Source organism: Eutrigla gurnardus (assembly GCF_963514095.1).
Source record: "Eutrigla gurnardus genome assembly, chromosome: 15".
Lineage (NCBI taxonomy): Eukaryota > Metazoa > Chordata > Actinopteri > Perciformes > Triglidae > Eutrigla > Eutrigla gurnardus.
The window spans coordinates 2,160,881-2,171,556 of record NC_139938.1 but is presented as its reverse complement, the minus strand read 5'-3'; positions in this window follow the sequence as shown (position 1 = coordinate 2,171,556).

Genomic DNA, 10,676 nt, shown 5'->3' with positions numbered 1-10,676 from the left:
TTTATCATGAATTGAAAGACAGCCTCATGTATACATAATACTACAAAAAGATAAATGTATTCTTACCCCTTTCTTCTTTCTCCAGTTCCTCATTATTTCATCACATCCACAATAGAATTAGAAATAGTTTGGGATCAACAAATTATCCCTAAACAAGGCCATAAAAAGGCACGGGAGAAAACAGATGAGCTCACACTCCAGCTGAGACAGTCCATGAGCCATGACACAGTGAGGCATTTATCTGTGTCTCAGATGGGACTCATCGAACACAACACTGTTTTTGCCTGCTGGTAGTCAGAGACGGCGATGGTTTGTTCCTCACCCACTCTTGGATGATGGGGTAGTTTTATGATCGTTGCCGATGTAACTCCTACACGCATCTTCTAGAAAGATTAGAAAGCGAACTGAAGATGATAAAAGAAGAACATTTACTATTGCAATGTCCTTCCAATTAGACATCAGTGTGCACGCATCATTCCTAAAACAGCAATAAACCTGTTCAACTGCCTGTTTTTGCGGCCCATTGGAGCATAATTGAGATTAGAAGGAAATTGCCAACGAGGAGACATTATAGCTGTGTGAGCACAGGCCGTTTGTCAAGTACACATAAACCTGCTGCACCGTTACAGTGTCTTTTACACAAGAAATGCTCATTGACATTTTCTAACACACACGTAAACAAATCAATAGTCACATAGCACTATGTAAGAGTGTAATGATGCAGAAGATCTGCCACTAGAGGGAGCTGCTTGTACATGTGCAGTACTGAATTTGAATCTAATCTCATCTAATCCATGCTCATTTTCTTTATTTCAAAGCTGTGGAGGAACAGTAGACGTTTTATCCGTGTATTAAAAAGCAAATGCCTTTAGGGGTTAATCGTTGGGGTCCAATGTGCTGATGTTCCTTTTTGTAAAGCTAGAACCATTACGGATTAAATGTTCCGGACCTTTCCAACACGACCACCTGTTTTATCATATCACATATTCACAGACATATTTATATATATATATATATATATATATATATATATATATATATATTTATATGATAATAATAATAATAACAAATTTTATTGATAGAGCATTTTTCATAGTACTCAAATTTGCAATAGACAAAAACGCAGCATTGGTCACACTTCAAAAGCAGATCTTAAAAGGTGAGTTTTAAGACGTGTTTTTAATGTGGACAGATTGGTGCAGCCTGTGATGTGTTTCAGTTGGAGGGGGCGGCGTTGCAGAAGGCACTGTATGTATTCTATAATACTCTATATACACAGATCTCATGAAGTCAGTGAGCATCTTCGCCACACCGTGTTCACTCACAGCACTGTGCAATGTGCAAAACGGATGAAAAAGCAGCAAACAAAGCCCAGTGGCCTCAATTAATGAGCTTTAAGCCATTACAATTACATGCAGGTGTGTGGATTGGCTACCACACCTGTTGTGTTTTTTTAAGCTGATTATATTCCACCTGCAAATGCTCCAATGCAACATGTTCACGAGGCCACCATGCTATCATGTGATCCGTGTTAACGGCATGTGCAACATCTGATCTGATGTGCTCATCCAGAGAATCACTCACAAAGCTGTCTGTCTCCCTCGATAGATGATCCTCATCCCGTGAGCTCAGGGAGTCACGTTGCACCGTATTGGCACCGCAGCGCCTCACTGTCCTGGTTTCATTCTGTCAAATTATTATATCAATTTAAACGGGGTGACCTCCAGCAACTAGTTTAGGGAAAAGAAGAGATAAGAAAAGGACGATAGAGAGGGAGAGAGAGAGAGGATGAGCAAGAACTGATGCAGAAATAGCCTAGTTGTCCTTGGGAGATGACTCAAAAAATGTTTGGGGGGATATAAATATCTTTTAGTAGGTCGCATTGGCCCAACGATGACCCACAGTGGCTGTTGGCTGCAGCTAGGAAACCTTCTTTTTTATTGGGCGAACACAGCTTAGGTTGACTTTAGAAGTTGGGGGAGAAACATGACATAGGTGATAAGGATGACATTTTGTAATGACTTGCATATTTCACATATAAAGATTGAATTGAGTCTATAGTTTGCTGTTGAATTCAGAAAAGGGAAAGCATTTTCTCACAGGTCCTTTTGTCTTTGTGCTTGGGAAGCCTTTTGACCAGTTTCTGTGGAGTCCTGGATATACAGGTTGATGGATCAAATAAATCTAGAGATTTTCTACATGAGCCAGTGCTGCACAAATAGGCCGCATACAGCTGATAACACGTTTCTTCCGTTTTAAGATTTATCCACTGATTAAGTGTCACAAACAATTCCAACAATCATCTTCTCTGAGGCCAATTAGAGGCAAAGCTCATCTGCATTAGAGAAGGAAGATTTCCATGCCTGGCCAAATTTGGAAAAGGAATTGCTATCAGAGCATCGTCAGAGCTGTTGCTAATAAGGAAACAAACCCATCAGGGCAGCACTACAGGGTAGAAGCACATCTGCTCCAGTGAAGCATGTCAGAATGAATTATGCTCTTTGTAACAGGGTTCATATCTAAAGTAATATACCCTGTGGTAATAAGTACATCTTTGAAGTGCAGCGAACTTTAACTTTGGGGCTGCAACTGTAAAAGCTATCGGAGGAATGCCAGTGCTAATGTACGTTCATTGTGAATTGTGCTTCTCTCCATTTGGGTCCGTCCCTGGTTTATTGAAGGTCGGAACAGAAACCCCTTGTTTACCCAGGTTGGAGTCATGCGATCCAGATTTAAAGCTGGGAATATCAGTCACATTGAGCTTGGGGGGGAAAATAATAGAGATCATGTCCACCCAGCTGTGAAGCTATAAAGTCACACCAACTTTACCAAACACAAGCCCCCCACGACTCCACCCTGGTCACTGCACACACTGATGGTGACCCCACCCACCCGGGTCCTGTCTATAGTGAGCAGACAGAGAGGGGGTTTAGCTCAAACTGCTGCAATCTGCAGAAAGTACTGTGCTGGACACACTCTGGCAGCCAGTGGCAGCCTTATATCCTCACTCAGCTCTTTCCCTTTGTCAGGGTGGAATGTGGATGAGCTCTCTGCTGGGGTGTGGGTCTGTAAGCAGGGCTGGGGACCGGGGACAGGGGGACTGGGGGCAGGGGACAGGGGGACACGGGGGACACTGGGGACACAGGACCAGGGGACAGGGGACTGGGGACAGGGGGCAGGTGGACAAGGGACAGGGGACAGTGGGACTGGGGACATGGGGACATGGGGACCGGGGACAGGGGCCGAGGGCGTAAACAGGTTGTGTGTCCACGCTATCACATATACCCACAGCTAAATGTAGGGATCCCTGGGGTCTCTCGTTTAACCTTAAACACTGGTGTAATGCACCTGTGTAGATGGTTTTACACTTAACCATTAAAACAAAGTCATATCTAAATCCACCTGAAGTTGAGTCAATTCCAAAAAGAAGGGATTGTTACAGACCAACATAAGTCAGGGAAATGTCTTTTGAAGAGTAGAGTTTTTCATTTTAATCGCTCATGATAATATTCTACAGGGCTTTTATTGGACAGTCTTGCTAGAGGCTGCCAATCAAATAACGGTATGAGACAATTACATAAATAAAATATCAGCCATGAATTAAAATCTGTCTCACTGAAAAGTAAATTATAAATAATCTTGAGATGTCCCCATTTCAAATATTATTATGAAAGATAAATCTAATTTTATATTAATTTGTTAAAAAAGTATTATCAAAATGTATCATGATACCAACAACTAAACAAAATATTGCTGAGTATGGTCTCCATAACAATCAAATGTGCTTGTTTGCTAACAAATAATAGTCGCAATATCTTCCACTTTTTAAGTGCGTTGTTTGGATTTAAGATTTAAGTTTGGGTTATATCACCTTATGTTGGAGGGTTATGACAGCCAATAGTTGAAAGTCAGTATACCCTTAGTACGTGATGTTTTTACAGATTTCAATGAATCATTTACAAGAACAGAACTGGCAATTGTTTCGAACAATAGGGCTTGATTAATGTTATTAGCTCCCCAAGTTATGAAGGTAAAAGAAAAGTGTTGTTACATACATATGCATACGACAGTATAAACAAGTCATTAATGTCCTTTAAAACAAAATCCCCAAAGCCTCATGTTGGTGTATAATTAAAAAATATTTTGAAGACGTTACTCAACCTTAACTTAATCAGTGAACATGGTGGTGCTTAATCAGGGTTGTTTCTTTAAGCACAATTCTCTTTTAGGAAAGCCACAGTTTCTCCCGTTCACATGCCCATAACGACCCTGATCTGCTGGCCACTAAGCAGCATTGCTGGCAATGATCTTGCTCCACAGCTCTTCATCAGAGACATCAGGTTTTTTGTAAATATAACCGCTAAGACTGTACTCGTTGAGGCACAAGGTCCCTCAACTTAGTTCACCTGTCCAACAGCCCCACTGAATTTACTGTTGACTCAGGTGCTCAGTCCAAGTCCAATACAAATTTTTGAGCAGTGACAAATCTGCTCAAATGTGTTATAGTGCAAATCAATATCAACTGTTGATGCCATAACTGCATAGGAAAGATCCTGCCCACCCGGAAAGCTTCAACTACAATAATACACCCGCAGCAAAAATGCAAAATACTGGAACCACACTAACAACACAGCAGAGCTTTTTCATTACCACTAACTGCTTATAATGAGTAGCATGCTATTTTCCAAGCTGCTCAGCCGTCTATGAGACCCATCGTCCCATAAAGCCTTGCCACTTCCACTTTGTTGGTTCAGCACCACCCATGTTCACAGATACACACCCTACAGAGAGACGGACACAGTGCAGACAGCGAATAGGCCTACAAATATAATTTAGGTGTTGGAGTTTAGGTGCCTTTCTTTGTGCCTGTCAAGAGACCACCCGCATGAATGAGTCCCTCTCTAGAGGCTGTGCATGTTTTCTAACTCGACTGCAAGAACCATCGAATCGGTGCTCACGTTACTATACCGTGCAACAGAGAAAAGCACAGTGGAGAATACTGGTCTCGAGGGTCTCTGGCATCACAATCTTCTGGGGCTTTATAAATAACCCAGAACACAACGACTTCCTTGATGTCACACCAACCAGGTGCTGCACGGTGTCTCAGGAATAATTTAGTGCCACGGCAGTACTCAGAGGTAAAATGCTAAAATGAATGGAGAAAAACCTGAAAGAAAAATACACTGAGATGGTGGTGTTTGTGGGTTTTTGATTTCTAGAAAGGATTTGTCACTAAACAGTAAACAGGGCTGATATGGGTGAGGTGTTTCATGTTATCCTGTAGTATGGTGTATGGATATAGTAGGATATACACTATATATTTGTATAAACTACCAGGGGAAATTCATTTTAATTCAATTTTAATGTATCCTCGCCAGTTACAAAGGGGCTAATTGGAGAATGTGCAGCTATGGGGACCAGAGACTGCTGCTCGTGATGCTCAATGCGGTCTGCAGCCCCATGTGGGCTGATGGTGATGCATTCAATGGACGCTAGAATTTACCCATACTTGCATTTGTGGAATTTCTTCATTAGATAAAATAACTGGTTGCAGGGAAAATCTCGTTTTGAGATACAAACAGTATGTGGAGGTTTCAGATTTAGCACCAGGGACAGCACCAGAGACAGAGGAGAGGCTGAGCATCTTCTTCTCTCAGCCGTGCGGTTATTGTTGGGAATACTGAAAATGTGCACCGCGTTTCTCATGTGACCGTGGAGGGTCAGCACCCAAACCCACACACCCACCCACCCACACACCCTCCCTACGCACACCCCCTAACTACCACCACCACGTCCACTTTTTTCCTTTCTTCTCCCTGTTGAACGGGAGTGCAGGGAGCGGGTGTGAGTGAGGCACGGACGGCCCTTCGGATGCTCGGCCACGGGGGGAAGAAGCTGCTGCGGATATCCGTCTCGTACCTGCCTCTGAACGGGCTCTCTTCGTCGCCGCTTTTTCTTCTTCCCCACCGACCGTTTTTTTGTGTGTAAAAGCGAGATATAAAAGCCCGGGTTGGTTTCGTAACGCGCTGCACCGGTAGCAGCGCGGAGGAAGGGGTATTTTTTCCGAGGATGCGGATTTGACGGAAAGACGTTGTCTGTTTTACCTGGATTTTTTTAACGGTTAAAATTCGAATTCGCTTAGTCGCGCGCGACGCTAGCAAAGGAAGATATCGTCCATGTCTGGTGAAATATCGCACATAGCGACGCGGTAGTAATATTATCCACAGCCTCGGCAACAGAAGACAAACTAAGGGGTAAGCGTGACTTTATTTTTGTTGTCTTTTTTTAATTCCCCCCACCAGTAGGCTACCCCACCAATAACAAAGCTAATGGGAGATGGGAGTCTGATATTCAGGTGACTGCTGTTAGCTTGCCACTGCTATTAGCTGATCACGCCGACAGACAACGCACGTTATCGCCTCGTAGGCGATACCATTTTTGAAATTCTGAAAGAGATCCTGATCCAAATAAACTCGTGTATCATTCCGGCATGTTAGCTGCCTGTCGGATAAGTGGATCCGACTGCAGCCCCTCACGTAAGTTCCTGGGACCCATCCCTCTGCGTGTGTCTTCTTGCCTTTGTTTGAACCGATGTCAAACGCAGCCACATTTCATCTGCGTGCTCTGTAAGCAGGCGGTGGAGCTTTGACTCAACATCTGGTATTAAACCAACCGATGTGTGTTGCCTGCCCGCTAGCCAGGTCACCATGTGCATTTCACCCAAGAGAAGAGTGGTAGCATTAAGGGTGGCCTCTTGTAAAGCTGCAGTGTTTTGTATGTAGATATGGCACTGTTATGATAGAACTGAGATTTATACTGCGTGCCTGCCTGGCCTCGGCTGTGAGTCATAGCAGGGATGCATCAGTAAAAAGTATATTAAAGGTTGGCTTACAAGCAAAAAGGTCAATGAGAGCGAAGGCCAGTGAACAAGTTGTTTTGAAAAGTGTAAGGTTTGCTACATCCACATAAAGCAATTTAAGACGATACCTCCTGCATTTAACCAATATTGAGATCTGTCATTTGCCGGATACCACGTGTAGAAAAAACATGTTTCATGGAGACATCTGCCCATTGAAACGTTATCATGACGGGACAGAAACACATGCATAGCAGTGAAATTAAATTTAAAGCATTATACTCGATGAGTCGTTTGGAATTTGAGGTTTTTGTGTAAACGATTGCATGTACCATCCATGATGTATTTTCGTTATTTGCAGTGGTTGTATTCTAGAAAACTGTACAGTAGTGAAGGAGTAGAGGGATACACTGGCTAACACCAAGTGGAAGGGTTTACTGACTTGCATCAGTGTTTATTGGTAAGACCTTTGGCTGTGGACCTACACCTATGGCCTCTCCATCCCAGGATGGCCATCCTATGTCAGTGCTTCTCGGTACAGTCAACCAACTATGTATTCAGTGACTGATTTACACATTGATTGCAAGCTGAATGCAATAAATCACAGTCATCGAGAGTTAGAAAGCCAAGGTTTCATTCCTCCTCCTTCTCCCCATGCCTCCTCATTTCCTTTGAGGCCAGGATAAAAGATAAAATCTTTACCTTTTCTGATGTTACAGGCTGGATTACTGCTAAAAAGTGACATCATTTCTATATATTACTTATGTTATTAGATTGAGTATAATGTAAACCCCACATTTTTGTCACAGCAGTAATGAGTTTTTGATTATTCTTGTTTCAATGTCACCTGCTCATACTGCATGTCACAATCATTGTAAAGTAGATGCTATTATATATTGGACATATCTTTTTTCAAATAATTCGCAGTTCAGCCATTTTTAATAAAGTAACACACATGTAGGTGAACTTTAAACATGTGTGAAGAGAACCCCCAGAGAAACCAGGTCTGGTTTCATTAAGCTTGAGAGAGTGCCACCAGAGGGCGACTCAATGAATTTCCCCTTTCTGTTCACCTTGTTGAAATGATACACATGGAGCATTGTCTGCAGGCAGCATAAGGTGTTGAAGCAGGCCATAAACAGTATGTTTAATAATGTATGACGTCCCTTAGGAGCTGTGGCTGAACTCTAGCTGCAGAGGCCTGCTGTGATATGACTAAATACCAAATGGGGAGATTACTAAGAAACATTGTGTAATTGTGCATAAAAAGATACGGTGTACTGAAATTATTTATTAGCTATTGTGCAGTTCTTGTGTTTCTTTGTCTCTTTCATGACTTACCCAGACATCAGACATGAGGACAATGTGGACATTCTGCCACGCACACAAAACTATATCTGCCTGTGAGGAGTAATACAAATTTAATTGTGTTTGACAAACAAACTGATAATATCTGCCTATCTATCTATCTATCTATCTATCTATCTATCTATCTATCTATCTATCTATCTATCTATCTATCTATCTATCTATATATATATATATATATATATATATATATATATATATATATCTATATATATATATATATATCCCTGTTATCAGTTCATGGTGCTCTCCATGGAACTGTGGCTTGGTGTTTTTCATACTGGCCAATCAGAATTAACACTACTACATTTGTTTTGTATGGTTGTATGGTTATTCATTGCAGCTTTAGAAGATATGCACTCATTTGCAGGGTGTTATATAATTAGAAAATGCGTATTGATCCAGTTAGCACTGCACGGTGTTTCCAGGAAGGACATGTACATAAACAAACTCGATAAATGCCTCAACAACCTTGTATTACACTGCATATAGTGTGTTTGTTGATAATAACTGGAGCCTTTTGATGGCGAGACAGACGGGTTGTGATGATAGACGGATGAGATATGGCTGTTAGCTGGCTGGCTAGATGAACAGCATTCAACAATGGAATGGGGCTCTAAATGTGGGCCCCCCATAGTGCTGATTCTCAAAATCCCTCTTGAACAAGCCTTTTTTTTCAGTTCCTGCCATTCACACTTTCATTGTGCTGCAATGAACCATATCACTAACCCAGCATATGCCTTGTTGAACTAGTGCTGCTTTTTCATGTGCAGTTCTTCATTTCATGTTGTTTTTAGGTCTGTGGAGTAAAGTGCAAAGTTTCCTGCGATTATTTAACCATTCCATCACATACAGTTGTTTTAAATGCAAACCCCCTGAAAGCAGTGCTTTTAGCACGAGTACCCTGTGCTGTGTAAAAAAAAATAAACAATTGAGGAAGCACTTTGCACTCCTTCCTTAACTGTGTGAGAGCTTTAACTCTTGAACAGAAAATGGACACAACTTTTTTTACTATTCTGTAAAACATGTTCTTCAAGGGGAGCAAAAATACTACAACCCGTGGGGTTTATCAAATATTTTGGACAAGTTGGATCAATTCAGATATGTTTGTCAAGATATGAAGTTGACATTCTGGAGAAATTTTCATTCACTAGACAATACTGCAGTATTTATTTAAAAAGAAAAGTAGGTCATCAGCATGAATATTACAACATCTTTAAATCAACTAGGAAACACAGTATGTAGATCATCAAAATGACTCCTATCAAAAACATAGCATATTTTGTGTAATATAAAATTATATATATTTTTTTTATCTAAAAACCAATTGAGGTCAAATAAGTTGAACTGTCCCAGACAACTTTCAAATCATCTGCATGCATTTTTTTAGGACAGCTGTGTCATTAATATAAATGTCAAATCACCTTGCATCTATAATGAAACAGCAGCCAATGATCAACATTAAAAAAAATACTTTAACATTTACATTCCATAGAAACATAAAGAAATACACACAGAAAAAATAGTTGGTATGTAGGTTTCTGTCATACTATTTTTGGATACTATACTTTAAATTGCGTGTGTCCAGCTTTCCCTGATAATCATTATTGAAGTAGTGCACATTGTGATACAAAGTTGGAATTGCACACACAGCTAAATGCTCAATGGTTCAGGGAGAGGACAGTCCAGCCATCTCATTTTTTAATAATGTCATAAAAGTAGAGAGGGATACATACTAAGGGCATTGCAATGGCACAAATGGCAGCAGCCAGGCGTTGGACATAGCCAAGCAACCAACTGTGAAGCATGTTCGGTTTTCATATATGATTTATTTACTTATATACTTCATGTACTATTCAGTAAGTACAGTATGTTGTATGGTGCATCTAAACCCTTTTGCAATAGACTACACTGAATTTAAATTTGTTAACTACAGTATTTTAGTGTTCAAGACCAAATAAACGCTCCTAAGTCACAATTCAGTTCAGTTTTAGTGCACTTAACAGCATTTGTCAGCAGATAGCAGCATCTCCTTGTTTTTGAGAGAGAAAAACATTGACAGCAAAACTCCACTGTATGTCCACAGCATCTACACTGAAAAGGCTGTATCTGCATACATTTATTGTTAATTGGCTGATGCCAATTATCTCAAAATGGCATTAACAATATTGATTCACTATGTCAAACCCCAGCAGCAAGGCAGATACAGTCTAAGGGGAAAAAAGAAGTAAAAACCCAGAATAAAGCATCTCTTATACAAAGGTCAAAAACCTGCACATAGACTTTGTTGGGTTGCTAGATTTGTTGGGATCAACAGATGGTTTGAGGTAGCCTTTTGATCAACCATGCATCAGCATCACCACACACACTAGCAGACCTGTAGGGATGCTGACAGTGCTGATGTTTGCACTTGTTCTTGTGAGTTTTGAAATGGCAAGAATCAATCCACGTG